Genomic DNA, 27459 nt, shown 5'->3' on the forward strand with positions numbered 1-27459 from the left:
TTGTTTTAATGGAAACCTGCATTAGTAAGGAAAAGGCCAGGAAATCAGAGACAGATTTTTTTTTTTCCCCCAACCAGGACAATGCACCTACTCATTCTTCAAGGATACAAGAACTGTCCTGCAAGAACTTCACCGAGAAACCTTACCTCATTCATCTTACCCGCTTAATCTTGCTCTTTCAGGTTTCTGTTTGCTCCCCCAAACTCAAAAAACATTTCAAAGGATTGTGATTTGAGTCCCTTGAGGATGCTGGAACTGCTGTTTTGAGGTGGTGTAAACCCACAGAAACAAATTTCACCCGTGAAAGCTGAGAGAGCTGGAAACACTGGCTTCAGAAGTAAATCGACCTAGATGGAGGATAGGTTCAGAAATAATAACTTCACATTTTGATAGCTCTGTTTAATAAAGGTTTCTATGATTGTGTACCATTAATTACTTGCTTATCCTTACATACTAATGACAAAGTTAAAGCCTTTTAAATATTGGTCAAACATGGATAACTTTTTAAAACAGCATAATACCAACTGTAGTACTAATCCATAGATAATATAGATTTAAATATCTTTAGGGTTAATTTTGAAGTAGTTATAATTATACAAACCTCAGAAAGCAATGGCAAAGGAATAATAACTCAAATGAATACATTATCACCCAATATTAATTTTACCACCAGCATCTTCTGTCAGAAATTCATTTTTTTAAATCAATATAAATAACTCTTATCACAATCCATACATACATCAATTGTGTAAAGCACATTGGTACATTCGTTGCCCTTACCATTTTCAAAACATTTGCTCTCCCCTTAAGCCCCTGGCATCAGGTCCTCATTTTGTCCCCTTCCTCCCCATTTCCCCCTCCCTCATGAACCCTTGATAATTTGTAAATTATTATTTTGTCACATATTACACTGTCTGACGTCTCCTTTCACCTACTTTTCTTCTGTCCATCCCCCAGGGAGGAGGTCACATGTATATCCTTGTAATTGATTCCCCCTTTCCAACTCACCCTCCCTCTACCCTCCCAGTATCACAACTCACACCACTGGCCCTAAAGGGATCATCCACCCTGGATTCCCTATGTTTCCAGTTCTCATCTGTAACAGTGTACATCCTCTGGTTTAGTCACGCTTGCAAAGTAGAATTTGGATCATGATAGTGGGCAGCGGGCGGAGGAAGCATTTAGGAACTAGAGGAAATTTGTATTTTTTCATCGTTGCTACATCGCACCCTGACTGACTCATCTCCTCCCCAAGACCCCTCTGCAAGGGGTTCTCCAGTGGCCTACAAATGGGCTTTGGGTCTCCACTCCGCACTCCCCCGCTCACTCACTATGGTAAGATTTTTTGTTCTGATAATGCCTGATAGCTGATCCCTTTGGCACCTCATGATCACACAGGCTGGTGTGCTTCTTCCATGTGGGCTTTGTTGCTTCTGAGCTAGATGGCCACTTGTTTACCTTCAAGCTTTTAAGACCCCAGATGCTATCTCTTTTGATAGTCGGGCACCATTAGCTTTCTTCACCACATTTGCTTATTCACCTGCTTTGAATTCAGCGGTTGTGTCTGGAAAGTGAGCATCATAGAATGCCAATTTAATAGAAGAAGCTATTCTTGCCTTGAGGGAGTATTTGAGTGGAGGCCCAATGTCCCTCTGCTACCTTAATACTAAACCTATAAATATATCTATTTCCCCATTGTCATATATAAATATATTTTCATCTGTACATATCTTTATCTAGACCTCTATAAATGCCATTTGTCTTCCAGTTCTTTCCTCAATTTCTCTTGACTTTCCTCCTGTCCCAATATCACGCTCAAACCCCACCAGGGCTTCAACAATTCTGCTTTGTTACATTACCCTTGATCATGCCCTACCGGGCTCCCCACACCCACCTCACCACTGATTTGGATCACTTGTTGCTCCCTTGTCCCTGGGTTTGTTAACACTACTTCCTTTCCCCTCCACATCCCCCTCTTTCTTGTCTCCCCCGGAACTGTTGGTCACATTGTTTTCTCCTCCAGATTGTTCATCCAGCCTATTTTATTTAGACAGACCTGCGGAGATAATAACATGCACAAAAACAAAACAGAGCAAAACCAATCAACAATATACAACAAAACAACGACAACAAACCAATGACAAAAATAAAAACACAACAAGAAAAAAGGCTTGTAGTTAGTTCAAGGATAGTTTGTTGGCTTTTAGGAGTGTTTTCCAGTCCAGTCTGTTGGGGCACCACACCCTAGCCCCAAAGTCCATCTTCAGCATTCCCTGGGGACCTCGCTGCTCCATTCCCTTGCTGTTCTGTTGCACCCCCTTAGTGTTTTGCCTCAGTGTGGTGCGATCAGATCGGGTGCAATTACCACACTGTGTCTCCGGTGTTGTCCCCTGTAGATTATCAGGAAAATGAAGAAACTATGATTAAGAAACAGGCGTTTCCACTTTTATCCAACATTTCCATTTGCATGAAGGTGACTTTGTAGAAATTATATGCATCTCTGTTCAGAAACCTTGACTGTATATCAAAATGAAAGATTAAATTGTGTACTTACAGAATGCCTAGTTAAGAAGGATATCCTCATGGGTCGATTCCAGTGATGAATTTAGAGTTCCTGTTCTTCTTTCTGCTTCAGTCTGTATTGTATGGGACAGCTTCATTTATAATATGCTGTAGTATTGAAGTGACCCTGAAACAATAAATGATAGTCATGCAGTACATGAAAAGGTCTGCTTGGAACACATTTATTATGTGTCATCAGAGGGAATTAGTTATTCTGCAGATTAGTACTATGCTATCATTATTGCCCTGTATGAATAAGACTTTCACAGTGATTTTCTAGCCTCATTGATTTTTAGGATCAAATTGATCTTAAGTCTATAAAAGACAGTAAAAACCATTTCCCACAGAAATCTTATTACCCCTTAGTGCTGCTCCTCAAAGCCACACCTTCAGATCCAGTGCTGTATATACTCACTCTCCTTTGATACCGGGGACACATTAGTGTGATGTTTGAAAAACATTTTTTCAGAGACTCCTTAGGTAGGTTTCATTATAAAAGTTGTTTATGTAAGGATACAGAACGTGCAGAGCAATTTGCAAGAAAATTTGGGCAGCCAAAATATTTGTATGATTTTAGGAAAATTAACATAAATCCGTTGTCTCAAACCCCTAAATTTCAACCCATCTATGAAGCTTGAAAGTATTCCCATACAGGATTTTTTTAATCCTTTCACTCCACCGTTAGTGATAATGCTGAAGTGTACATACACTTGGGAATGATGGCACAGTAAATTACGTTCATTCTCAACTAAGATACAAGTAATTGAAATCAAATATTTTCTAAAATTGGGCTTTAATTGAGAGTTTTAAAAAGAATCAGTTCAGGGTATTAAATGGAGAAAAACCAGAAAGGAATCCACACAGTGGGGAAAGGAATCGAGGTGGAGCTATGAATGTAAAGCAAGTTTCCTCTGCTTCAGATTATTTCTTCTGGTTTGAGAGGTAATCTCCATTTTCTAATCAAGCCTGTGAGTGTTTTCCCTTCAAGAACTTCAACTTAATGTCTTGCAGGGATACTAATCTTCCTGCAACCTGGATTAATGTACAGAGGAGTTCAGAGGTTGATATGAGTTTTACTGAAGCTTGTTACTAAGAAGAGAGCCTCCAGTTGTCATCAAGATGATTTTGGCTTGTGTATCGAAGTAGAACTGAACTGTGCTTCATGGAATTTCAATGGTTGATTTTTCAATAGATCACCCAGGCTTTCTTTTAAAATGCTTCTCATTTTCTGTCCTTGAACTGATAGTGGCTCACAGTGACCCTATAGAACAAGGTAGAACTGCCTTGGTACGTTTCTGAGATTGTAGATCTTTACGGGAGTAGAAATCCCCATATTTCTCCCATGGAACAGCTGCTGGTTTTGAACTGATGACCTTGTGGTTCAACTCCTAATATGTAATCACTATGCTACCAGGCAGTCTCAAACCTTTCCAATAGTAATCAAGCATTTGTTCCACCTAGGGACATCTTTGTATGAATTAGTTTAAAGTGAGTGAATTATCAAAAGAACAAATATTGTATGAGACCACTATTCTGAAAGTCAATAAAAAGTCCAAATGGAAAACGAAACTCTCTGATGACTAGCACAAATGTGAAAAGAAAAGAAGATAAATCACTAGCTAGAGAACAGATGCACTTTAACAGAGGGAAGGCAAAGGCAATACACAATTAGAGGGAGGAAAACACAACATGACCAATGGCAAAGATAACCATTGAGAGGTGCACAAAAGTAAAAGACAACAAAGATAAATAGTATTTTAAACACAATCCTGAAATGGTAAACAACTACAAATAGACACATAGAGAGACATATAAGCCAAACAGATGTGGGAAGGCAAATGGGAACTTACCCCACAGTATATCTATAGGTTTAACAAAAGATATTTGTACATATATGTGTGTGTGTGCTCTAAATATATCCAAGGATATTTTAAAGCATAAAGGTGAAAAATAGTGAAAAAAATTAGCCATTACCAAACACCTGGAAGAAATGACTCCATGAGCTTGGGGACTCCGGACTAGTGTTGGGGACTATCTAGGTAAACTGGCATAACAGAGTGCACAAAGACAATGGTCTCTATCCTACTCTGACAAGCAGAGACTGGGAGCTTAAAAGCTTGAAAGGGTCCATATATGAGGCAAAGTAGAATGAAGAAAATCAAAGACTCAAAGAAACCATTAGTTCAAAGGACTCCACTTTCTGGAGACTGGAACAACCAGATGATGCCCAGCTACCACGACCAACTCTTCCAAGTAGGATCACAATCAATAGTCCTAAAGAGTGGCGAGGGAAAAAAATTCAAAAGCATTTTTAAAAAACATTTTGGAACCTCCAAGACACTTGTCCAGCCTGAAACTGAACATACTATGATGACCTATAAAAATGGTGGGAGGAGGGGATGAGAAGGAAGCACCTGGCTTTATTTGAATTCACAAGGTGAGAAGAGGAGACTCAACATCAGCACCACTACATGGCTGATTCCTGTGAGGTTGAAGTCCATCCTCCAAACTTCCTTATCAATTCTGATATGAACAGTCTCTCCCACAGCACCCTCTGCTTCTCAGCTGAGTGCCATAATTCATTGTAATGTCCACCCAGAAACTCACATACAATGCTCATGACAACTAGGGGAGTGACTAGGTGACAATGCAGGATCAAAAATGCTCAAGACCCAGTTCTTCAGTCAGGATAGCCTCTGCCCAGCCATGTCTTGCTTGGACAATATTACAAAACTCTTTCAGGACTGCTTATAAATGCCCAAAGGGAACTCCACTCCATTGTGGCAGCTCCCTGCCAATGTGCTGCTACAACCATTGCTGGATGATGTAAAGCAAATTTTGCTTGCATGTGATGTTAAAGATATTGTTCTACAATTTGAGCATTCTGTTGGGTTACCTTTCTTTGGAATGGGTACAAAAATATATCGCTTCCAATCAGTTGGTCAGGTAGTCGTCTTCCAAAAGTCTTGGCATAGATAAGCATGTACCATCAGTGTTCATCAGTTTCTTGAAACATTTCAATGGGTGTTACATCAATTCCTAGAGCCTTGCTTTTGGCTAATGCTTTCAATGAAACTATAACTTCTTCCTTCAGCACTATTGGTTCTTGCTCATATGCTACCTCTTGAAATGGTGGAATATCCAGTAGTTCTTTTTGGTCCAGTGAACCTGTGTATTCTATCTTCTTTTTATGCTTCTTGCATCATTCAATATTTTGCCCTTAGAATCTTTTATCATTGAAACTCAAGGCTTGAGGACCAGGAAAAATGGCGACCCAATAGGACTCACGCATCCAGAGCTCCTGCCGCCAGACCAGAAAATTGGGAGCTAAGGTGAAGGAAACAGGGAGGTGGAGTGCTGAAATTAGAACTAGGGTACTAGGGTCTCTCCTGAACCCCTTTATTGTGTGTGTGATTCCCACTCACAAAGCAAACCAAGAACGCTTTAAAGCACTCTAACATTAGCAAGCCTGCGGGCACCAACTGCACCCTTGCTGGGAGCAGCGATTTCTCCAGGCTGAACCCCTAAAGGGGTCAGAATCCCAGATAGAGGAGAACTCCATGCCAGAGCTCTCCATGCGATTGGCTGCCTTGAGTTCACAGTCTGGGGAGTGGTGGTGGCGGGTAGCCATAATTTAGAGTAGAAGAAAAAGCAGATTTTTACCTCAGGTAGATTGTGGTGTGGGAGAAAACAGGCGTAAAGTCGGGAGTCCTGGGAGCAAATTTAGTTCCAATTGGCCGAGAAGGAAACAACCCCCCTGATAACCTGGATCTCCCCCTCTGGGGTTCAGCCTGACAGCCCCCAAATTGAAGTAAATTACAAGCATAATTTTTTAAAAGGGTGAAATATATACTATTGGTTTAAAACTCAAACCCAAGTCTCATTGCTTAGCTCCAAGTGGGAGGCCCTTAACATAAATCAGCATAAGAAGAAACCTAGCTAAGGAATGCCAGAACTCAGCTACAGGGTTTTAATAACAAACACCCACTGTAGCCAAGTGTCAGCTTCAAACAGATTGGAGCTACAGCCCAGAGATTATTGTGGGATACATTTAATTTGATTTTATTCTAGTTGGCCAGTGGGATAAAATAAATAAATAATAAAATCCTCTGATCTAGTAAGCACCAGCAAACTAGATAGGACAATAAGCCCAGCTTCCCTTTCAGTGATTCTACACATAGCTAGGGAGGCCTGCCTGTCCTGGGGCCCTAGATGGGGCTGTGGGAATACCCCAGACCCCCGCCCCCCAGCCCATACTGCAGTGCTACATACAGCACAAAGCAGGTACACCAGCGAACTCCAGCACTCAACTGACACCTGGCCATGGGTGCGATCTTGCCTTTGAAGTAATCCCACACAGTAATCCCTGCCTCAAACGGGTACACCACCCAGACACCTTGAAGAAGAGTTGGAACTCCTCTAGTCTCATGGACAGGTGATCAAGTCTCAGCTACCTCGTCACCTACTACTCTATTTCTTCTCTGTTCACTAGGTCTTCTGTCTTTCCCACCACAGTCAGTCTCAACGAGCTCAGGTTTGTGTTGGTTTTTTTTTCCTCTCTTCCTTTTCCATCTTTTTCCTTTTTCCCACTTTCTCCTCTTCTCTCCTACTCTCTCCTATCATATGCCACTACTGGCTTCCAGGCCACTACCCTCCACTTAGGGAAAATCAACCCAAATACCAGGAGGAACTCCAGCCTGCCCTCTGTGGGAGTGCTATACACCACACAAGGCAGCTGGGACACACATCTACACTGTGCTGTGCTGCTGAGGAACCTCTGTCAGACTTCTAAGGCGATCTCGTTAACTAGGGCAATTCTGCCTAGCACCACTGGGTCCCTGCACTAAAAGGGCACACGAACCTGCCATTGTGGGGAAGGGTCCAAACACCTCTGGCCCCACATTCAAGCAATCAGGGATCAGCTATCTCTTTATTCTTTATTTCCTCCTTCTCTCTCTCCTCCATCTTTATCATCACAGCTAATATTAGTGAACACAGTTGAGTTTTTCCCCCTTCTGTCTCTTTATTCTCTTTTTCTTTCTTTCCACATTCTGTCTTTGTTCTCTTCGCTTCGCTCTCTGCTGGTATGACTCTTTATTCTCCCTCTCATTCCTTTCACAGGCCACGGCTGATTCCCAGACCCCTACACTCTGCCTAGGGCAACACTGTCCTCCCAGTGGGCAGCCTGGTACCTAAGACAGTGCTACACACAAGACGAGTCAGTGCTACACACAGCACAGCACAGGGTTAACTATTTTATCTATTTTTAAAATTCTCTCCCCTTCTCCTTCCTTTTATCTTCTTTTCTTTCTTTCTGTTCTTCTTTCATGTTTTCTTCTTTTCTCCTCTTCTTCTAGCTCTTCTCTATTTCCTACCACAGCCTGAGAAGATTCAGTTCTCCTTTTTTGTCCTTTTTAAAAAATCATTTCATTGGGGGCTCATACAATTCTTATCACAATCCATACATACATCCATTGTGTCAAGCACATATGTACATGTGTTGCCATCATCATTCTCAAAACATTTACCTTCTACTTGAGTCCTTAATATCTACTGCTCATTTTCCTCTCCCTCCCCACTGCTCCCTACCTCATGAACCCTTCATAATTCACAAATTATTATTATTTTGTCATATATTACACTGTCCAATGTCTCCCCCACCTTCTCCTCTGCTGTCCCTCCCCCAGGGAGGAGGCTATATGTAGATTTTTGTAATCAGTTCCCCCTTTCTACCCCACATTCTCTCCACCCCCCAGGGATCGCCACTCTCACCACTGGTCCTGAAGGAGTCATCTGTCCTGGATTCCCTGCATGTCCAGTTGCTATCTGTACCTATGTACATCCTCTGGTCTAGCCAGATTTGCAAGGTAGACTTGGGATCGTGATAGTGGGGGAAGGAAGCATTTTATTTTTTTGTTCTTTCCTTTTCCTTCTTTCTTTTGTTTTACTGTTTTCACTTTTGTTTACTCTTTGCATTTTAATTGTGTGTGTGTGAGAGTGGGTGTCAATTTGCTTGGCATTGTTGTTCCAGTCTGTGTCTTCCTCTTTCTCTTTTTCCTCTCCTTTCAATATCTTTCCTGTCACAAGTCACTAGCGGCCTTCAGGCCACTCCCCTCTGCCTAGGACAACTCTGAAGGCCCAACTGGGGGACTTCCCACCCACATTTATTGGCTTGGCAAGCAGCTTGGGATTTCAAGCCAGTCCTCTTCCACACACCAAGCAGCAGGGGGTTCTCCCATACAAAAAGTGGAGGCATCGCCAGCCTAAACCCTGAGGCCCTACAAGTGACTTGGGGAAATGCCTGACCACCACTGGTGGGGCTCTGTGCTACTGCAGGAACATCCACCCAACCTCCAAGGCAATCTCTCTGTTTATGGCAATTCCCCTGCCAGCTAGAGCTCTACACCAAGGAGGGTATACGCACATGCCCTCATCAGCACTACAGTTGCAGAGGAAAACACAAAAGGCCAGCCGAGGTACTCCAAGAACAGTGAAACCTACTTAGAGATCGGCCAGGGAAGTGACGCCCTCGTGGGCCCACAACAAGCCAACTAGGAATATCCAACACACATTCCAAGTAATGGAATACTGGATGGCTAGGATAAGAGTGAAACCACAGGAAGATATAGTGATAGCCGGACCCCTCAGTACAGCTACTGGCAGGTGGTTCATAGAAGTGCTCATACGAATCCCCCAAGAGAGAGCCCAGGGCTCTTCTACTCAGGAAGATGGCTCCAGGATCCTCTAAAAAAACACGTAAACAGCAACCATTTCTAATAGCTTCAACGAAAAAGCAGGAGAAACAGAAGACCGTTCCAGAAGAAGTCATGAACCTAATGATGAGCATAGAAGAAGCAGATATTGACCTGACTCAAAAATAAATTTTCAAAATGTTGCTTGAAGTCATAAAAGATATGAAGGAAGCAATGCAGAAAAAGGTGAAATGACAGAGGAGATGAAGGCAATGCACCAAAGGGAAATACAAAAGTTAAGGGATGAAATAACAAAATCCAGGGACACATTGACAGACCTTGCCAATAGACTTGAGGAGGCAGGTAATTGCACCAGTGACCTAGAGGCTAACTAAGCAGACCTTAGCAAATGGGAAAATCAGTCAAATAGGTTATCAAAATAGCTGAAGAAAACTTGAGAGAAAAGAAACAATATTAGAATAATTGGACTACCAGAACAAGACACAACAAAGAAGTCAACAGTGAAAATAGCAAGGGAATTCTTAGAGGAAAACTTCCCCAGCTTAATAAATGAAAATCAGGCAACCATTCAAGAGAAAGAACACCAGCCAGACACCAGCCAGACAAAGAACACCAGCCAGACAAAATCCCAAGAATAAGTCAGCAAGACACATAATTGTCAAACTATCCAATTATGAGGAAAAGGAGAAGATCATAAAAGCAGCTAGGGAAAAGTAAAGACTCATGTATAAAGGTACCCCAATAAGAATATGTTAAGACCTATCAGCAGAAATGATGTAGTAAAGGAGGGAATGGAGTAACATATTCCACAAATTGAAGGAAAACAACACAAACCCAAGAATACTTTACCCAGCCAAATTATCATTAAGATAGATGGAGAAGTAAGAGTCTTCCAAGACAAGGATAACCTCAAAGAATACATAAAAAGGAACCCAGCCCTACAAAAGATCCTTGCCAATCCAGTATGGGCAGAAGATCAACACTCACCAAGGGCAAATAAGAGGCCATCACATAGAACAACTCCACCCACAGGGTGACAAAGAGGAAACAACCCCCAGGATAGCATCAGCTCAATAGTGGAAAGAAGGCAAACATAAACCACACACACAACACAAGTGGATAAGAAAGGTAGATAGAAAAATGTCCAACACAAAAGGTACAAGATGACATCACAGAGTTCACAGATGGATATAATAACGCTGAATATAAATGGCCTAAACTCAGGCATTAAAAGGCATAGGCTACAGACTGGCTCAGGAAACATAACCCATAGATCTGCTGTCTCCATGAGACTCATCTCATGCTTGCAGACAAAACAGGTTGAGAATTAATGGCTGGAGAAAAATATACCAAGCAAATGGTAATTCAAAAATAGCAGGGGGTGCGATCTTAATATCTGACCAAACTGACCTTAAGATACAGGTCAAACAAGAGACAAGGAGGGGTACTATATAATGCTCAAGAGAACAATAGACCAAGAACCAGTGAGCATAATAAACAAATATGCACCTAATGAGAGACCTGCGAAATTTATAAATCAAACACTGATAAGGGCCTCCGTAATATCACATGGGAAGCAGATGTTCTCTTCAATAAGTGGTCCTGGATAAAATAGAGATCTACCTGCAGAAAAATGAAGAATAAACTCAAGGTGAACCAAAGACCATGAGATAAAACAATTAGGGCCATTCATGAGGAAATTGGGACAAACCTGAGAACCTTGGCACAGGGAATACGTAGGCTATCAAAAATAGGGAAGCATACAAAAACAGAGGAGTGAAAAATAGACAAGTAGAATATACTGAATATAAGACACCTGTGTACATCAACAGAATTCACCAAGAGAGTAAAAAGAGAGCCCACGGACTGGGAAAACATCTTTAGCAATGACACATCAGACAAAGGCCTTATTACTAAAACCTACAACACTTCATAAGCTTACAATAAGAGAAAAGCTAATTTCCCACTGAGGAGGTGGGAAAAACACCTGAACAGAAGTTTCACAGGGGCAGAAATCTGATTGGCCAATAAACATACGAGAAAATGTTCCCGATCATTAGCCATAAGAGAACTGCAAATCAAAACAACTATGAGATACCACCTAAAACCCTCAAAGATAGCTCAATTCAAAAAAACATAAAGCAACATGTTTGGGAGTGGCTGTAGTGAGATAGGAACGCTTATCCACTGCTGGTGGACCTATAGGTATGTGCAGCCACTATGGAAATCGATTTGGTGATTTCTCAAGCAGATGGAAATTGAGCTACCATACGACCCAGCAATCCCCCTACTGGGCATATACCCAGAAGAGGCAAGAAACAAACCACACCCAGACATCTGTGCTCCAATGTTCATAGTGGCACAGTTCACAATTGCAAGGCGTTGGAAACAACCCAAATTTCCATCAACAGACAAATGGATTAAAAAACTGTGGTATATACATACAATGGAGTACTATGCATCATTAAAAAGCAGTGATGAATGCATGAAGCATATCGCCGCATGGAAAGAACTGGAGGAAATTATGCTACATGAAGTAAGCCAGGCACAAAAGGGTAAGTACAACATGAGTCCACTGAAGTAAGTTTATTAAAAAGAAAAGAAAAAATGCAAAAGGGACACGGAAAAAGCTTCTGTATACAAACACTCCAGGGGTGAGGTCCAGGTAGTATGGCAGGGGCCAGGCCAAATTCAGGGGTACATATGGTAGCCAACTAAAGAGGGGGTGGGGGAAGGGAGGTGAAATAGTTAGTTTATTGTGCCAACCTGGCCGATAAACACAAGTGGGATTAATTGAAGGGCAGAGAGATAAATGGCTCGGTGAGCCTCACCATTCTTGTCTCTTGCTCTTTGATCATCGGACCAGTGTGTGGCTGCCTTGCTTGTTCTGTGCCTCAATTTACAGGCTACACTACCTGTGGGACGCCTTGCCTGTGGACTGTGTCGCTCTAAGTTGAGGTCCCTTTATGATCACATGATTGAAATTTACATCTCTGGAGCTGGGGACTGACAGTTGGTGACCTGCCTTGCTGTTTGTTGCCTAGCTTTCTCTCTACAGAGGACTACCTGGCGGCCCTCAAGACTTGAAGGACTGCCAGTGTCTCACAACTCTCTCACAGGAGTGAGTTGCACTGCACCATTTGTACTGCTTTATAATTTAATTGTTCATTTCTTGTATTATATATCTATCTATCTGTTTATAATTTAACAGCTCATTTATTGTGTTATATATACATATATATCTTTATAAATATATACATATATATAATTATCAGCAATCTGGTTTTATTTCTCAAGAACCCTGTCTAACACAGGAGGAAAGGGGGGAGGGAAGAGATATGTGGCGGGGGAATAGGACACTGACCCACCCAAGGGGAAGGTATTAAGGTATTGTTTGTGTCTCCACAGGGAAAGAGGGACCAGATTTAAATCCAGTGTTCCAATGCAAATGCTGTGTGCCGACACGGAGTGGGGAGCCAGTGGAAAGGCATGAGGGCTCGGCCCCCATGCCACCTACATGGACAACTGCTCCTTTCCACAGAAGAATTTACTTTAAAGGAAGGCACTGAAACTGCAGCTAGTGGAGAGGGACATGTCTGATCAGAGCACATGGGAGCAAATGAAAGGGGAGGAAAAGAGAGTGGAGCACATCCTGGCCTACCAGGTCTGGAGGACAATATCCCTGCTCTGAACAGCAAACGCACAGAGTGGACCATATGGCTGATCCCACTAGGAGACATGACATCCCTCACTGACCCATGGCCCTACAGGAGAAAACACTGGAGAATCAGTGTTGGGGCTGGTCTGGATGACCCCACGACACCAAGGCAAACCACTAAAGGTGTGCTGCAGAGCAACTGTGGGAGCAGAGCAGGGAGCCCCCAAGAGAGTACAAAGGACAGACTCTGGGGCCAAAGCATGGTACCCCCTCGGACCTGACTGAAGGACAAGCCTAGAGATCAAAAACCAGATCTTGATCTACTTACAGGTTTTTCTTTCTTTTTCACATTTTTTTCTTTTAATTAATTTATTCTTCTATGGGTAATTGGTTTTCTTTTTTGTTGTCCTCGCTGTGTTCTCATTTGTCGCCTGTCTTGTTATGCCTTGTTTTTTGGTGCATATTATTATTTCTACAGATCTATCTAGATAAGATAGGCTGGATGAACAGTCTGGAGGAGAAAACAATGGGACCAATTGTTCCGGGGGGGGGGGGGACACGGGAGAAGGGGGAGGCGGGGGTAAGGAGGTGGTATTGGCCAACCCAGGGACAGGGGAGCAACAAGTGATCCAAGGAGGTTGTGAGAGGCCTGATAGGGATTCAGCAAGGGCAATGTAACCGAGAGAAATTACTGAAACCTAAATGAAGGCTGAGCATGATAGTGGGACAAGAGAAAAGTAAAAGGAAATAGAGGAAAGAACTAGGAGACAAAGGGTATTTATGGAGGTCTAAATACAGGCATGTAAATATATTTATATAGGATGGTGGGGAAATAGATCTACGTGCATATATTTATAGCTTTAGTATTAAGGCAGCAGATGGACATTGGACCCTCACTCAAGTACTTAATGCAAGAACACGTTGTTCTATTAAATTGGCATTCCATGATGCACACCTTCCCAATACAATCGCTGAAGACAAATGTGTGCATAAGCAAATGTGGTGAAGAAAGCTGATGGTGCCCGGCCATCAAGAGATATAGCATCTGAGGTCTTAAAGGCTTGCAGATAAACAAGCAGCCATCTAGCTCAGAAGCAATAAAGCCCATATGGAAAAACACCACCCTGTGTGACCATGAGGTATAGAAGGGACCAAGTAACAGACATTAAAGAACAAAAAAATCATATCATTGTAAATGAGGGTGAATGCAGAGTGGAGACTCAAAGCCCATCTGTAGGCAACTGGACACCCCCTTACTGAAGGGTTATGGGGAGGAGCTGAGCCAGTCAGGGTACAGAGTAGCAACAATGAAACACATAACTTTCTTCTAGTTCTTAAATGCTTCCTTCCCCCCCTCACCCCCCACCCCCGCCTCACTATCATGATCCAAATGCTACCTTACAAATCTGGCTAGACCAGAGGATGTACATTGGTACAGATAGGAACTGGAAACACTGGAATCCAGGACAGATGACCCTTCAGGACCAGTGGTGAGAGTGGTGATACTGGGAGGGTGGAGGGAAACCGGCGTAGCAAGAGGGAACCAATTACAAGGATCTACATGTGACCTCCTCCCTGGGGGATGGACAACTGAAAGTGGGTTAAAGGAGACATCGGACAGTGTAAGATATGACAAATTAATAATAATTCATGAATTATGAAGGGTTCATGAGGGTAGGGGAAGTGGGGAGGGAGGGTGGAAAATGAGGAGCTGTTATTAAGGGCACAAGTAGAAAGCAAATGTTTTGAGAATGATGGTGGCAACAAATGTACAAATTTGCTCGACACAATGGATGTATATATGGATTGTGTTAAGAATTGTACGAGCCCTCAATAAAATTATTTTTAAAAAACAAAACTAGTTCTGCTTGGAAAAAAGAATTGAGGCATTTGAAACCTAGTATTGGGGAAGACTATTGAACAATGGACTACCAGAAGAAGGAACAAATCCATGTTGGAAGAAACACAACCAGAATTGTCCTTAGAAGTGAGGATGGCCAGACTTCATCTCCCACATTTTGGACATGTTAGGAGGGGGGACTGTCCCTGGAAAAGGTATCATGCTTGTTAAAGCAGGTGTTCAGACACAAAGAGGAAGATCCTAAATGAAATGAATTGAGAGGAGCGGCCACAGTGGTCTCAAACACAGCAACAATTTTGAGCCTATTGTAGAACTAGGCAGTGTTTTGCTCGAGGGTACATGTACATGGGAACAAATTGGGCAGCACAATATACCAGTAGATGTATCCTAGTAGAATTTAATATAATTATCTCCCATAATGAAACATAATGTAATACAATCACTTGAGGTCAAATCAGAGAAGGTGATACCTAACCCTAATCACTACTGAATTGTAAACAAACAAACAAAAACTCAGGACCATGAGTCAATTCCCACTCGCTGTAACCTCTATATTGCCACAAGGACGCCTGGGTTGTACAAAGAGTAGAATACACACAGGACGGAGAGGGGTAGGAGGGGGAAGACAAATGCTGTAGGAACATTGTTGAGTCCCACGGTACAGCTGAGGCTGGACACAAGACGGGATCTACATGACCAAATTCCTGGTTGAAACATTTAGCCTCCAAACTGAGATTCGTTACCCTTTCTAAAGCCACACCCTCATGGTTTTTGTGTTACAGCAGCAAAAGTTCACTAAAAAAATATAGCTTAAAAAAATTTAAGGTGAAACTTCCGAGTATTTCCAACCACACGACTTTTAAGATGGAGCATTCTTAACACAGAGGGCAGACTAACAAGTTAAATATGAGCCAAGCCCAAATAATCGGTTACCAGAAATATTCAACAAGATAATCCTAGTTTTCAAACAAGCCAGCTATTATTGGCTTATGACCATCTCTTTGGACAACTGGCCCAACTGGAAATTCATACCACTAGTTTTAAGTCATTGACGCTGTAAGAAATATTTCCCTTTACTTGCTACTGTTGAAATATTCTCTCACTTTTCAATCATAAATTAGTTTCCCTTTTAGCATTCCCTCCCTAAGAATTAAAATTAGAGCATTTTTGAAGGAATTGGGAAACATGCATTGACTGCAGATTTCTCCAGACGCTAAGCATAAAATAGAACTGTTAAAAAAAAAAGATTCCTGAGCAAAACCACCTACTGTGCTCACTGAAGCAAGAAGTAAAAAAGAAATGATTGAGCAATATAAAAAGCTAGAAAGTCAGGCCTTTTTCTCAATGGTGCATTAATATTGAAATAAAAGGCCCTGGGTAACCCTTGGCTCCTACAGCTGGGACACGGTGCACCACTGTTCCTCATGCTGTCAGGGCGAAGAGTCACCGAAGAGTCTATCCCTAGCCCATATTAAGGAAAAAAATAAACTGAAACTTCCAACCACACAGTTTTTGATAATGTGATCTGTCCATAGAAAGGTTTTGAAGCAGATTTTGTTTCAGACTTGGATTAACACGATGCTGTCTCAATCCATTTTAGGATCGACAGAAGGGAATTGTTGTCCTCCAATTTTTGTGTTTTTGTTACAATCAGAGGGTACTCGGATCTTTTAAAAATCTAGATTAGATTTAAGGATACAAGGTGGAACAGTGCTTAGCTGCTAACAGAAAGGTCGGTGGTTCAAACTCACTGGTGACTCTGCAGGAGAAAAAAGCCTAACAATCCGCTCCTGTAAAAACTACAGTCTAGGCCCCCGCTGAGGGCCGCTCTCCTCTGTGATAACGGGTCACTATAAATCTGAATCCACTTGATGATACACAAGAGCAAGTGAACTTCCATGCAATCATCTTTGGGTTTTATTACACATAGCTGATGCCAATAAAAACTATAATATGATCTGAAATTTTGGATTCAACATTCTTTTCCTAGTAGTAATACTATTGCTTCTACTCCCAGGGAATAGAACCCCAACATATCTGGGGTTATCACAATTACATTAGAATTAACTTACCCACCCCTTTTTTTCTTGTCTACACACAGTTTTATACAAACCAAATTGTTTCCCCCACCCCAAGTGCGATCAAAGACTGTCACCTAGCTTGTATTACAGAGGTTTCTATATTTTCTCTCTCACTTTCAGGTATCTTTATACAAAGACTTTTTTAATCAAAACACAAGCTATTTTTAAACTGTCTTGTTCCTTAGGCAAACAGAATGATTCTTTTGTAAAGCAAAGCACGTAATGTCTACAAACAGTGGGAAGCTATAACTTAAAATAATAACTATCTTTTCTCAGGGCTCAAATGGTATCAGTGGAATTTTCAGAGTTCAAGAGCTAGATCTACCAATGAATAATAGAAAGGAGTCTGAGGGCATATTCAAGAAACATCAGATAAGACAGACAGTTTGATTCCTGTCGACTATAAATCCAATTCCATGCAGCTCTCAGAAGTGTCTGCTGGGGTCAGGTGGTTAAGATGCTCTGAAATCCTCACAGGGTTTTTCTTTTCTTCCTTTTATCAATATGAGAATATTTCTCCTTTCATATACTATTATAGAATCTACCGCTATTGAACTATTTCTTACAGAATGGCCTCTCTTTGTCCAAGTGGATTCCTTTTTTATCAGAAAAAAAAAAGATAGTCTCCTTTTACTTAACAGTATGAAGACAGACTGAAATCAGACTGCCAAGATTGAAATCCCAGTTCCAACATGGGTTAGCTGTGTGACCATGGGCAAGTTATTCAAACTCTTTGTGCCTCAATTTCCTCATCTGTAAAATGGAAATAATAAGAGAACTTATCTCAAAGTGTCGCCAAGTAGATTCAATGACCTGGATATCTTACTTTACTGATATTTACCAGTCCACCTTTAAGAGAAGACTTGAAATCATGTTTGGAATATAGTACGCACTCAATAAATCTTAGCTGTCATTTTTTAAAGATCCTTATTCTTTTACTGTATGCATACAATGACCTATTATTAGGATATTGCTGTTGTGCTTGGATGCTGCCAAGTCATGGCAACCCTGTGTGCAATAGAACAAATCACTGCCTCGTCCTGTGCCGTCCTCACAATGGTCGCCATCTTTAAATCTATTGGTGCAGACACTGTGTCAGTTGACCTCATTGAGGATCTTCCACTTTTCATATGATCTTCTACTTTACCATATATAATGTCATTCTTTAAGGACTCCAGTCTCCAGCCCTTCCTGATGAGATGCACAAACTGTATAAGTCTCACTCTTCTAGCTCCCACAGAGTAGCCGGGCTGTATTTCTTCAAAGAGATATTTGTTGGTGCTCTGTAAAGTTCATGCCTTATCTTCAAATACTATTCCAACACATCAGCTCTTATTCAGTCTCACTTATTCATTATCCAGTTTTCACGTGCATATCAGATGACTGAAAATACCATGATGTGGGCCAGGCACACATAATGACTCAAAATTGGCTTTTTGACTCTTTAAAGGGACCTTTCACAAAGTGCCCAAAGCAATATAAGAGTTTACAACACGGAATCCAGGATAGATAAACCCCTCAGGTCCAATGATGAGAGTAGCCATACCAGGAGGGTATGGGAGAATGGGGGAACTAATCACAATGATCAACATATAACCTCCTCCCAGGGGGAGGAACAGCAGAATAGTGGGTGAAGATAGACAATGGTTGGTGTAAGAAAGGAAAAAAAATTATAAATTATCAAGGGTTCATGAGGGAAGGAGGGTAGGGATGGGGGGGAAATGAGCTGATTCCAAGGGCTCAAGTAGAAAGACAATATTTTGAGAATGATGATGGCAACAAATGTACAACTGTGCTTCGCACAATGAATGGATGTATGGATTGTGATGAGAGCTGTAAGAGCCCCCAATAAAATTATTTTAAATAATTAATTAATTTAAAATGAAAGGACATAATTCTGATGCAAACCTTTCCTGATTTTAAAGCACTCAAGGTTCCCTTGTCCTATTCAAATGACTGTCTCCAGTCTCTGTACAGGTTCTGCAGGAGTACAATTAAGTTTTCTGAAATTACCAATTTTCACAGTGTTCTCCATAATTTTTATGATCCACGCAGGCAAATTCCTTTGCATAGTCACTAAAATACAAATAAGCATCCTTCTTGTTGTGTTAGGCCGGGTTGACTAGAAATACAAACCCAGAAACACTCATGTGTGTAAAAGAGAGCTTTATATCTACATATAACCTCCTCCCTGGGGGATGGACAACAGTAAAGTGGGTGAAGGGGGACATCGGGCAGTGTAAGATATGATAAAATAATAATAATTTATCAATTATCAAGGGTTCATGAAGGAGGGGGCAGGGAGGAGGGGGAAAGGGGGAGCTGATACCAAGGGCTCAAATGGAAAGCAAATATTTTCAGAATGATGAGGGCAACAAATGTATAAGTGTGCTTGACACAATGGATGTATATATGGATTGTGATAAGAGTTGTATGAGCCACCAATAAAATGATTTAATTTTTTTTAAAAGAGAGAGAGCTTTATATCAAAGAGCAATTGTATTTTGAGAAAACATCCTAGCCCAGCAGATTTATAATTCCAATATTGCCCATATGTCTGATACTAGTCCACAAATTCCTCTTTAGACTCAGGTAGCACATACAATGCTGTTGAATGCAGGACAATCATCAGTCGGTGGATGGAAAGTCCTGTGGGTCCAATGGTGGTGGACATATCTCAAGGGCTTTAGATGACATCAGCGTGGCTCCATGCGGGACAGAATGTGCGGCCCACATCTAGTATCCTCATGAGAAGGCCACACCCACAAGGAGGCATCCTCAGGTTGTGACCTGATTGATAACCAAAACTCCACCCCTTCATCCTATTTATTAAGTTAGCATGAAATTATATAACTACCACATTTATATTCTCTGATTTCATCCATGACCCATCCATTATCCAAAATGAAATCCATTATTCCATGTCCCCTCTGAATCCAGCATGAATATCTGAAAGATCTCTGCAGCCGTGTTTAAATTACTTTCAGCACAATCTTAGTTGTATGTTATATTAATTTTATTGCTAAAAAATTGACATATTCTATGGGATCACCTTTCTTTAAAATGAGTACAAATATGATTCTCCAAATATCTTGTTAGATATGAGTGAAAAGTTATAGTTCCATCTATTTATTGAAATATCAGAATATGTATTCTATCAAGTTCTGAAGTTTTGTTTTTCAGAAATGATTGAACATAGACACGTTATTTGTGTACATTGACTCTGTAAATCTGCTGTACAAGACCTCTTTAAGTGTTGAAAAGCAAGGATGTTACGTTGAGAACTAAGGTGCGTCTGATCCCAGCCAAGGTATTTTCAATGCCTCATGTGTATGTGAAAGCTGAACACTGAATAAAGAAAATAAAAAAAGAATCAATGCATTTCCATTGTGGTGCTGATGAAAAATATTGAAAGTGCCACGGATTGCTGAAAGGACAAAGAAATCTGTCTTGGGAGAAAGGCAGCCAACATGGATGGTGAGACTTTGTTTCACATGCTGTGGACATGCATCAAGTTGACACCAATCCCTGGAAAAGGACATCAAGCTTCGCAACAAAAGAAGAGGAAGACCCTTGACAAGATGGATCGACACAGTGACCACAATAATGGGCTCAGACATAGGACCAGTTATGAGAACCTCCGTCCAATTCTGATGCAGGAGCCCTCTTCATATAAAGTAGCTTCTCTGATGATCCACTCCATAACAGATGAAATAGGTGTGATGAGAGGATGCAACCCTGCCTTCCTAATTTTGAACCATGAAATATCCCCTTCTTCTGTTTGCCCAACTGCCTCTTGATCTGTCTTGATCCATGTCAAGGTCCATATGAGCACAACGAAGTGTTCTGGAATTACCATTCCTGCCGAGACAACTCCTAGTTTGTTATGATCCACTTGGCACAGTCAGTAAGACAGAAGTACACGTCTTTCTGGGATTTCTCTGCTTTCAGCAAAGATTAACGTGTTTGTGATGCCCCTTTGTCCAGATTGTCTTCTGAAGCCAGCCTGAACCGGCTAGTTCCCAGTCAATGTATGCTGGAAACTGGTCAGTCCAGTCAATGTACTGCTGGAAACTGTCAGTCCAGTCAATGTATGCTGGAAACTGTCAGTCCAGTCAATGTATGCTGGAAACTGTCAGTCCAGTCAATGGACTGCTGGAAACTGGCAGGTCCAGTCAATGTACTGCTGTAACTGTTGTTGGAAGATCTTCAGCAAAAGTTTACTTGCATGTGACATTAACAATAGTGTTCGATAATTTGAGCATTTTGTGAGAATGCTAGATTTCACCTTTCTTTGAAATTGGTACCCATATGGATCTTTTCCAGGAAGTGAGCCAAGGATCTGTCTCCAGGATTTCCTGGCATCAACGTTTTGCCCAGATGATCAGATAACAGGGAAAGTCAAGGCATGTATTTTTTCTTCAGTTCTTTCAGCTTAATAAATGTCAAGTTTCTTCTTCCCTATTTGTTATGACTTCAAGCCTTTGCACTTTTTGTTATACTAATTTGCTCTATCTTCCTGAGCCTCCACTCAAAGTTTTCTCATCTGCTCTTTCCTTCAGCATTTCTGCCCTTCACTTTAACTGCTTCATCTGACAGTAAGTTTCATAATGTCTTCTGACTTTCATTTTCTCCTTTTTCCTATATTTCAAAATAGCATTTTACTTTCTTCCTGTATTATGTCCTTGATGTCATTCCACAAGTTAACTGTTCATGTCATTAGTGTTCAATGTATCAAATCTATTCTTGAGATGGTTTCTAAATTCACACTTCGGTATTTTTGGATTTGTTTTAATTTTTTTCAACTTCAACTTGCACGTGCATATGGAAAATTGGTGGTCTTTGCCACAGTCTGCCCTGGCCTTGTATTAACTGATGACATCAGGCTTCTCTGTCATCTCTTTCTGCTAGTGTTTTCCATCTCATTCCTGTGAGAGCCATCCCATGAGAACCACATAGTTTATATTCACCACGTATGTTGCTGACATTTTATTTCAACTCAACAGATCATGATGCTGCCAAATTGCCAGTCCTTCTTCCTTGTCTGTTTAGTCTCATCATCACTTTGTAGCATCTTTTCCTAGGTTCACTGGTTGTGTGCCTGCAGGCATGTGTGTCTGTGTGTATGTTTGTGTGCTTGTACTGCATGTTTACGTCCTTAGCCTATTTTGCTAATTGAGCACATCTCTTCCTAGTAGTTTATGGGATCTCTCTGTAAAATAGTTACAGAGATCCTTATTCTGCTTTATATGGCAAATACTTTTTGCAAAATTTCACTTTGTATAAATATTTTCTTCTCTTTTTTACTGTAATTTTAAATGCATATATTATCAGATAAGCTGTTTTTTCACCCTGGGTTCGTTGGTCCATAACTTATATAGGATAACCATCACATTTTCAAGCAGCTCCTTTCAGAAGAATCAGTCATCTACTTTCAAATAAGGTGTATTTTGACAGAGAATCTAGTACATGTTTGAGATCATAAACCTGAATATCTCTTATAAAGACTTATACCAATAGAATGAAGCAATTACTACTAATAAACCAACAACCACGGATTTACATACAGTGGTAGTTACATAATTTCATGTCAATTTGATAAATAAGTGTAAGGGACGAGTCCAGCCTATCAATCAGGTCACAGCCTGGTGATGCTTCTTTGTGGGCATGGCCTTCTCATGAGGATTCTGGGACTTCCTCTCTGTCTTTCTGTTGGCAAGCCATGCAGAGTCAGTCTCTCTCTCTCTCTCTCTCTCTCTCTCTCTCTCTCTCTCTCTCTCTCTCTCTCTCTCTCTCTCTCTGTTTCACCTTCCTGTTGAAGAGATGCACTCAGAGAGCTAGAAGAGCCAGTTCTGAGATGCTTCCACTGACATTGGATTCACAAGACATTCCACCCACTGGTATATGATCTTCCTGCATAATGGCATCATTGTATGTTCTGTGTGAGTATAAAGGAATTTATGGATTAATATCAGATATATGGGCTAATATCACACTTATGGACTTGATCTCAACTGGGCTGGGATGTTTTCTCAATATGCAATTGCTCTTTAATATAAAGCTCTCTCTTACACACATATGTGTGTCCTCGGATTTTTTCCCTTGTTGACCCAGACTAACACACATACCAAACAAATAAAACATAAATCCATAAATTTCATAGTCATTAATTATACATATGTATGTATGGAAAGAGAGTGAGAGAGCACAAGTGAGCCCCGGCAGTGCTATGGGTTAAACATTGGGCTGCATACAAGGTCGGTGATTCACTAATTGGAGAAATTTGAGTTATGTGCACCTGTAAAGATTTTATAGTTTCAGAATTCCAATAAAGCTGCTCTACTCTGTCTTATAGGGTTACACTGCGTTAGAATTAACTCAATAGCAGTGAGATAGGTAAATAGATGATGATAGATAGATAGATAGATAGATATAAACAGACACAAAGAGACAGAGTCTACGATATTTTTCCCATGTACAAATTAGAGAATAGAGAGCCAAAAAAGTTATCGATCACAGTATATAATAATTGGAGCTGATGATAAGATCATAAGCTATAAGAATTAGATGATACAGCCCTGAAAAAATGGGATTCAAAATAGGAGAGAAAACTGAAATATATTTTCCATAATTTGAATTTAGAGGGCTATCTAATATGTCTGAAAAGTCATAAAATACAGGTTAAATATAACAAAAAACACTTTCAAAATTAGTATTTTAGCACATTCCAACTACCATAAGGTAATGGTGGTAAAAAACCATGGAACTACAAACAACAGATGGTAACTGCAACAATGCACCATGAACCAATATGGGAGTTTGTAGAAGTCATTGGTGCTGTTGGCAAATAAGTCTAGCTCTCTGCCCTTCTGGCCGTGGTAGGTTTCATGGATTGAATTGTGTCCTCCAAGAAGATAAGAAGAAATGTGATGCCCTGGTGCCTGTGAATGAGGTCTTACGTGACAGTAGGGTCTTTGGATATGCTGTTGGTTTACGTTATGCCATGCTGAAGTAGGGTACATCCCAATCTAATCGCAGAGTTTTGCTATAAAAGAGTGAAAGAGACACAGAGAAACAAATAGTTCCATGAGCCGATGCATTTGTACACCAAGCAATGTATGGGACTACCAGACGTTAAGACAGATTAGAAAGGATTTTCCCCTGGAGCCTTCAAAAGAACATAGCCTTGCAGACCCCCAGAACTTGGACTACTAGCCTCCAGAACTGAGAGGCCATACATTTCTCTTTCTATGAGCCGCCCAGATTGTGATAGTGTTGAAATCCTCTCTGATCCGGACCTCATGAGGCCATGGCCTTTCTCTGACCAATGAAATCTGAGTCGAAGTGGCAGGTGTCATTTCTCTGCAGAAGAGTCGCTACAGGATTCACTATGCTCTCATCGTCCTCTGTTACAGTGACAGACAGTATTCCAAATGATGGCTTCAATCAGCTTGAATCCTGGAGCCGTGATGACATAGAACGCAGTGCTCCAAAGCATTGGAGACACATGCAGCATCAACAAAAAACAAACTTATAATGTTTGAGATCCAGAAATTGTTTGCCACTAAAGCATAATAAAATGTTTCAAGTAATAACAATAGAAAGTCATTTATTTGAGAAATATTTATCGAACACATCTATGTGGCAGGCATTATGCTCAGTGCTAGAGATATAATGGTGTTCAAGAACCACAGGAGCTTACAATCTAACAGGTGGAAAGGAAAAAGTAGTAAAATGCACAACTGTAACATGGTGTGATGAAGTGATATTATTTGGATAAATATTAAATATAAAGGAGCCAGAGTTTCTATTGGCGGTTGCTTCTCAGTTGACATTTAAGGACAATTAGGAAACATTTTAAAAAATTTATCCCTCTCCAGATTAAGTCAAAGCAGGAAAACATAATAATGTCTTAGGAAAAGATAATACCATATATAACTACAGGACCTCCAACAGTGAACTGGTTCAGCCTTCAACTGCTAACGCAAAGGTCCGCAGTTCAAACCTACCAACAGCTTCACAGTAGAAAGATGTTGCAGTCAGCTTCCTTTACAAATGCTAAAACTGGCGTTTTGATGGAGTGTAAATACAACCGTGCAGCATTAATTTGAGGACATGTTAGAGAGATAAAAATGCCGCCTCCACAAAAGGAAATAGAGGAAAGGAGGAGGAGGCAAAGTGTATACAGAGAAGCCTAAACACAGACATGTACATATGTAAATATATTTATGATTATGGGGGCAATAGACCTATGTGCATATATTTATAGGTTCAGTAGTAGGGTAGCAGATGGACATTGGGCCTCCTCGTGCATACTCCCCCAATACAATAGCACCTCGCCCTGCTAAACAGTCAATGCAGGATACCCACCTTCCTGACATGATCACTGAAGACAGACGTGTATGTAAGCAAACGTGGTGAAGAAAGCTGATGGTGCCCAGCTATCAAAAAGATATAGCGTCTGGGGTCTTAAAGGCTTGAAGGCAAACAAGCGGCCATCTAGCTCAGAAGCAACAAAGCCCACAGAGAAGAAGCACACGGCCTAAGCGAATACAAGGTGTTGAATGGACCATGTAGAAGACACCAAGGAACAAAAGCAATCATTGTGTGATCACCTTCCTCACATAATCGCTGAAGACCAAAGTGTGCATAAGCAAGTGTGGTGAAGAAGGCTGATGGTGCCCGGCTACTGAGAGATATAGTGTCTGGGGACTTAAAGGCTTGAAAGCAAACAAGTGGCCATCTAGCCCAGAAGCAACAAAGCCCACACGGAAGCAGCACACCAACATAGGTGATCGTGAAGGGCAAAGGAGACCAGGTCTCAAACAACAAAGGCGGGGGTGGTGGTAAGAATCACATCACCATGAATGAGGGGGAGTGCATGATGGGGACCCAATGCCCATCTGTAGACAGCTGGACATCCCTTCCAGAGGGGTATTGGGGAGGAGATGAGTCACTCAGCGTTTAGTGTAGCAACAAGGAACCTCAAAACCTTCCTCTAGTTCCTGAACGCTTCCTCCCCTCCCAATTATCATGACCCCAATTCTACCTTGAGGACCTGGTTATACCAGAGGATGTACAGCAGTGCAGTAGGGATCTGGAAACACAGGGAATCTAGGACAGACATACCCCTCAACACCCGCGGCAGGAGTGGCGACACCAGGATGGAAGGGGGTGTAGAAAGGGAGAACGGATCTTGGAGATCTATGTGTAACCTCCTCACTGGGAGATGGGCAATGGGGAGGTGGGTGAGGGGAGATGCCAGGGAGTGTAAGATAAGATATAATAATTATTTATAAACTATCAAGGGACCAGGGGGAAGGGGGAAGCAGGGAGGGAGGGGGAAGGAGGAAAAAAAGGGAAACCAAGCTAATTCCAGGAATCCAAGTGGAAGGTGAATTTTGAGAATGACGAGTGCAACGAATGTATAAGGGTGCTTTGCTCAATTGATGTCGGTACGGATTGTGATAAGAGTTGTATGAGCCCCAATAAAAAGATTTGTTAATAAAAAAATAAAATAATTTAAAAAAAATTTAATGCCGCCTCCAAGAGTGTATAGACTTATAAAGGTGGAATGGAAATGAGAAACATAGGAATAAGTGAAATAAATGATGTTACATTTCGCAGATTGTAATCAATGACACACGTGTATGAATAGTTGAATGAAAAAAAAGATTTTCTCTGTAAATCCTAACCAATTCACAATAAAATGTGTTGGGGTTTATTTAGTGAAAAAAATTATAGTCTTGGAAAACATAAGGGACATTTCTGCTGTATCCTACTGTCACTATGAGTCAGTGGTCTTGAAGGCAATGGGTTTGGTTTTATAATATAGAAGCAACCCCCAGGTTATGAATGTCAAATTTATGAGCAATACTTATTTTCTCTTTAATTTTGCTCTTACTTTGAAACCAGCCCTTACTTGAAACAAATTTGATACAACAGTTTTTACTTTATATATATATATATATATATAGAGAGAGAGAGAGAGAGAGAGTTTTAAATTATTTAAAAGTTTCTGAGTCTTCTCTTACATTAAAATTCACTGCTGCCGAGTGGATTCTGACTCATAGTGACCCTCTAAGACAAAGTACCGCTATTCCTTAGGATTTCTGACACTAAATCTTTAAGGAAGCAGAATTTTTCCCAGGAAGAAGCTGCTTTGAACCAGAGACCTCTCCAACACATAACCCACTCACTTCAAGGACCTCTTGTACTAAAGTAAAGATAAATAAGAACTATATGAACCTATTCCTACTCACCTACAAAGTCCACGTAAAAACGTAAACACACAGGAACTGATTTCATTTGTAACCCAAGGACCGCCTGTATATAAATAAAGAGAAAATAAAGAGCAGCTGCAATGTATTGTTCAGCTGGTCAAAATTCAAAAGGCATTGCAGAGAATTGCCAAGACTTGGCAATTAACTGCTGGATGCCAAGCGGGGAAGGAGTACGTAGACACCACAGAGGAAACTCTAAGACCCAGAGACGATGGTGGCTCTAGGCAGTGAGCGAGCATGCCCTTCGAGGAGGAAGCACTGTCCTTTCGGCCTCCAAAGCCTTAGTTGAGAGGACATTTCA

The 27459-nt window shown here is 41.1% G+C and overlaps 1 long non-coding RNA gene across 1 annotated transcript; it reads right to left on the reverse strand.

Annotated features, from left to right (window-relative positions):
• Positions 1–984: 984 nt before the first annotated feature.
• On the reverse strand, positions 985–27459 carry LOC142425996 (uncharacterized). Its single transcript, XR_012779713.1, has 3 exons — positions 27138–27459; positions 2555–2689; positions 985–2390 (listed from the first exon to the last, which is right to left on the reverse strand). It is a non-coding gene; the product is annotated as an uncharacterized LOC142425996 (long non-coding RNA).

This window comes from Tenrec ecaudatus, chromosome 14, assembly GCF_050624435.1.
Source record: "Tenrec ecaudatus isolate mTenEca1 chromosome 14, mTenEca1.hap1, whole genome shotgun sequence".
Classification (NCBI taxonomy): domain Eukaryota; kingdom Metazoa; phylum Chordata; class Mammalia; order Afrosoricida; family Tenrecidae; genus Tenrec; species Tenrec ecaudatus.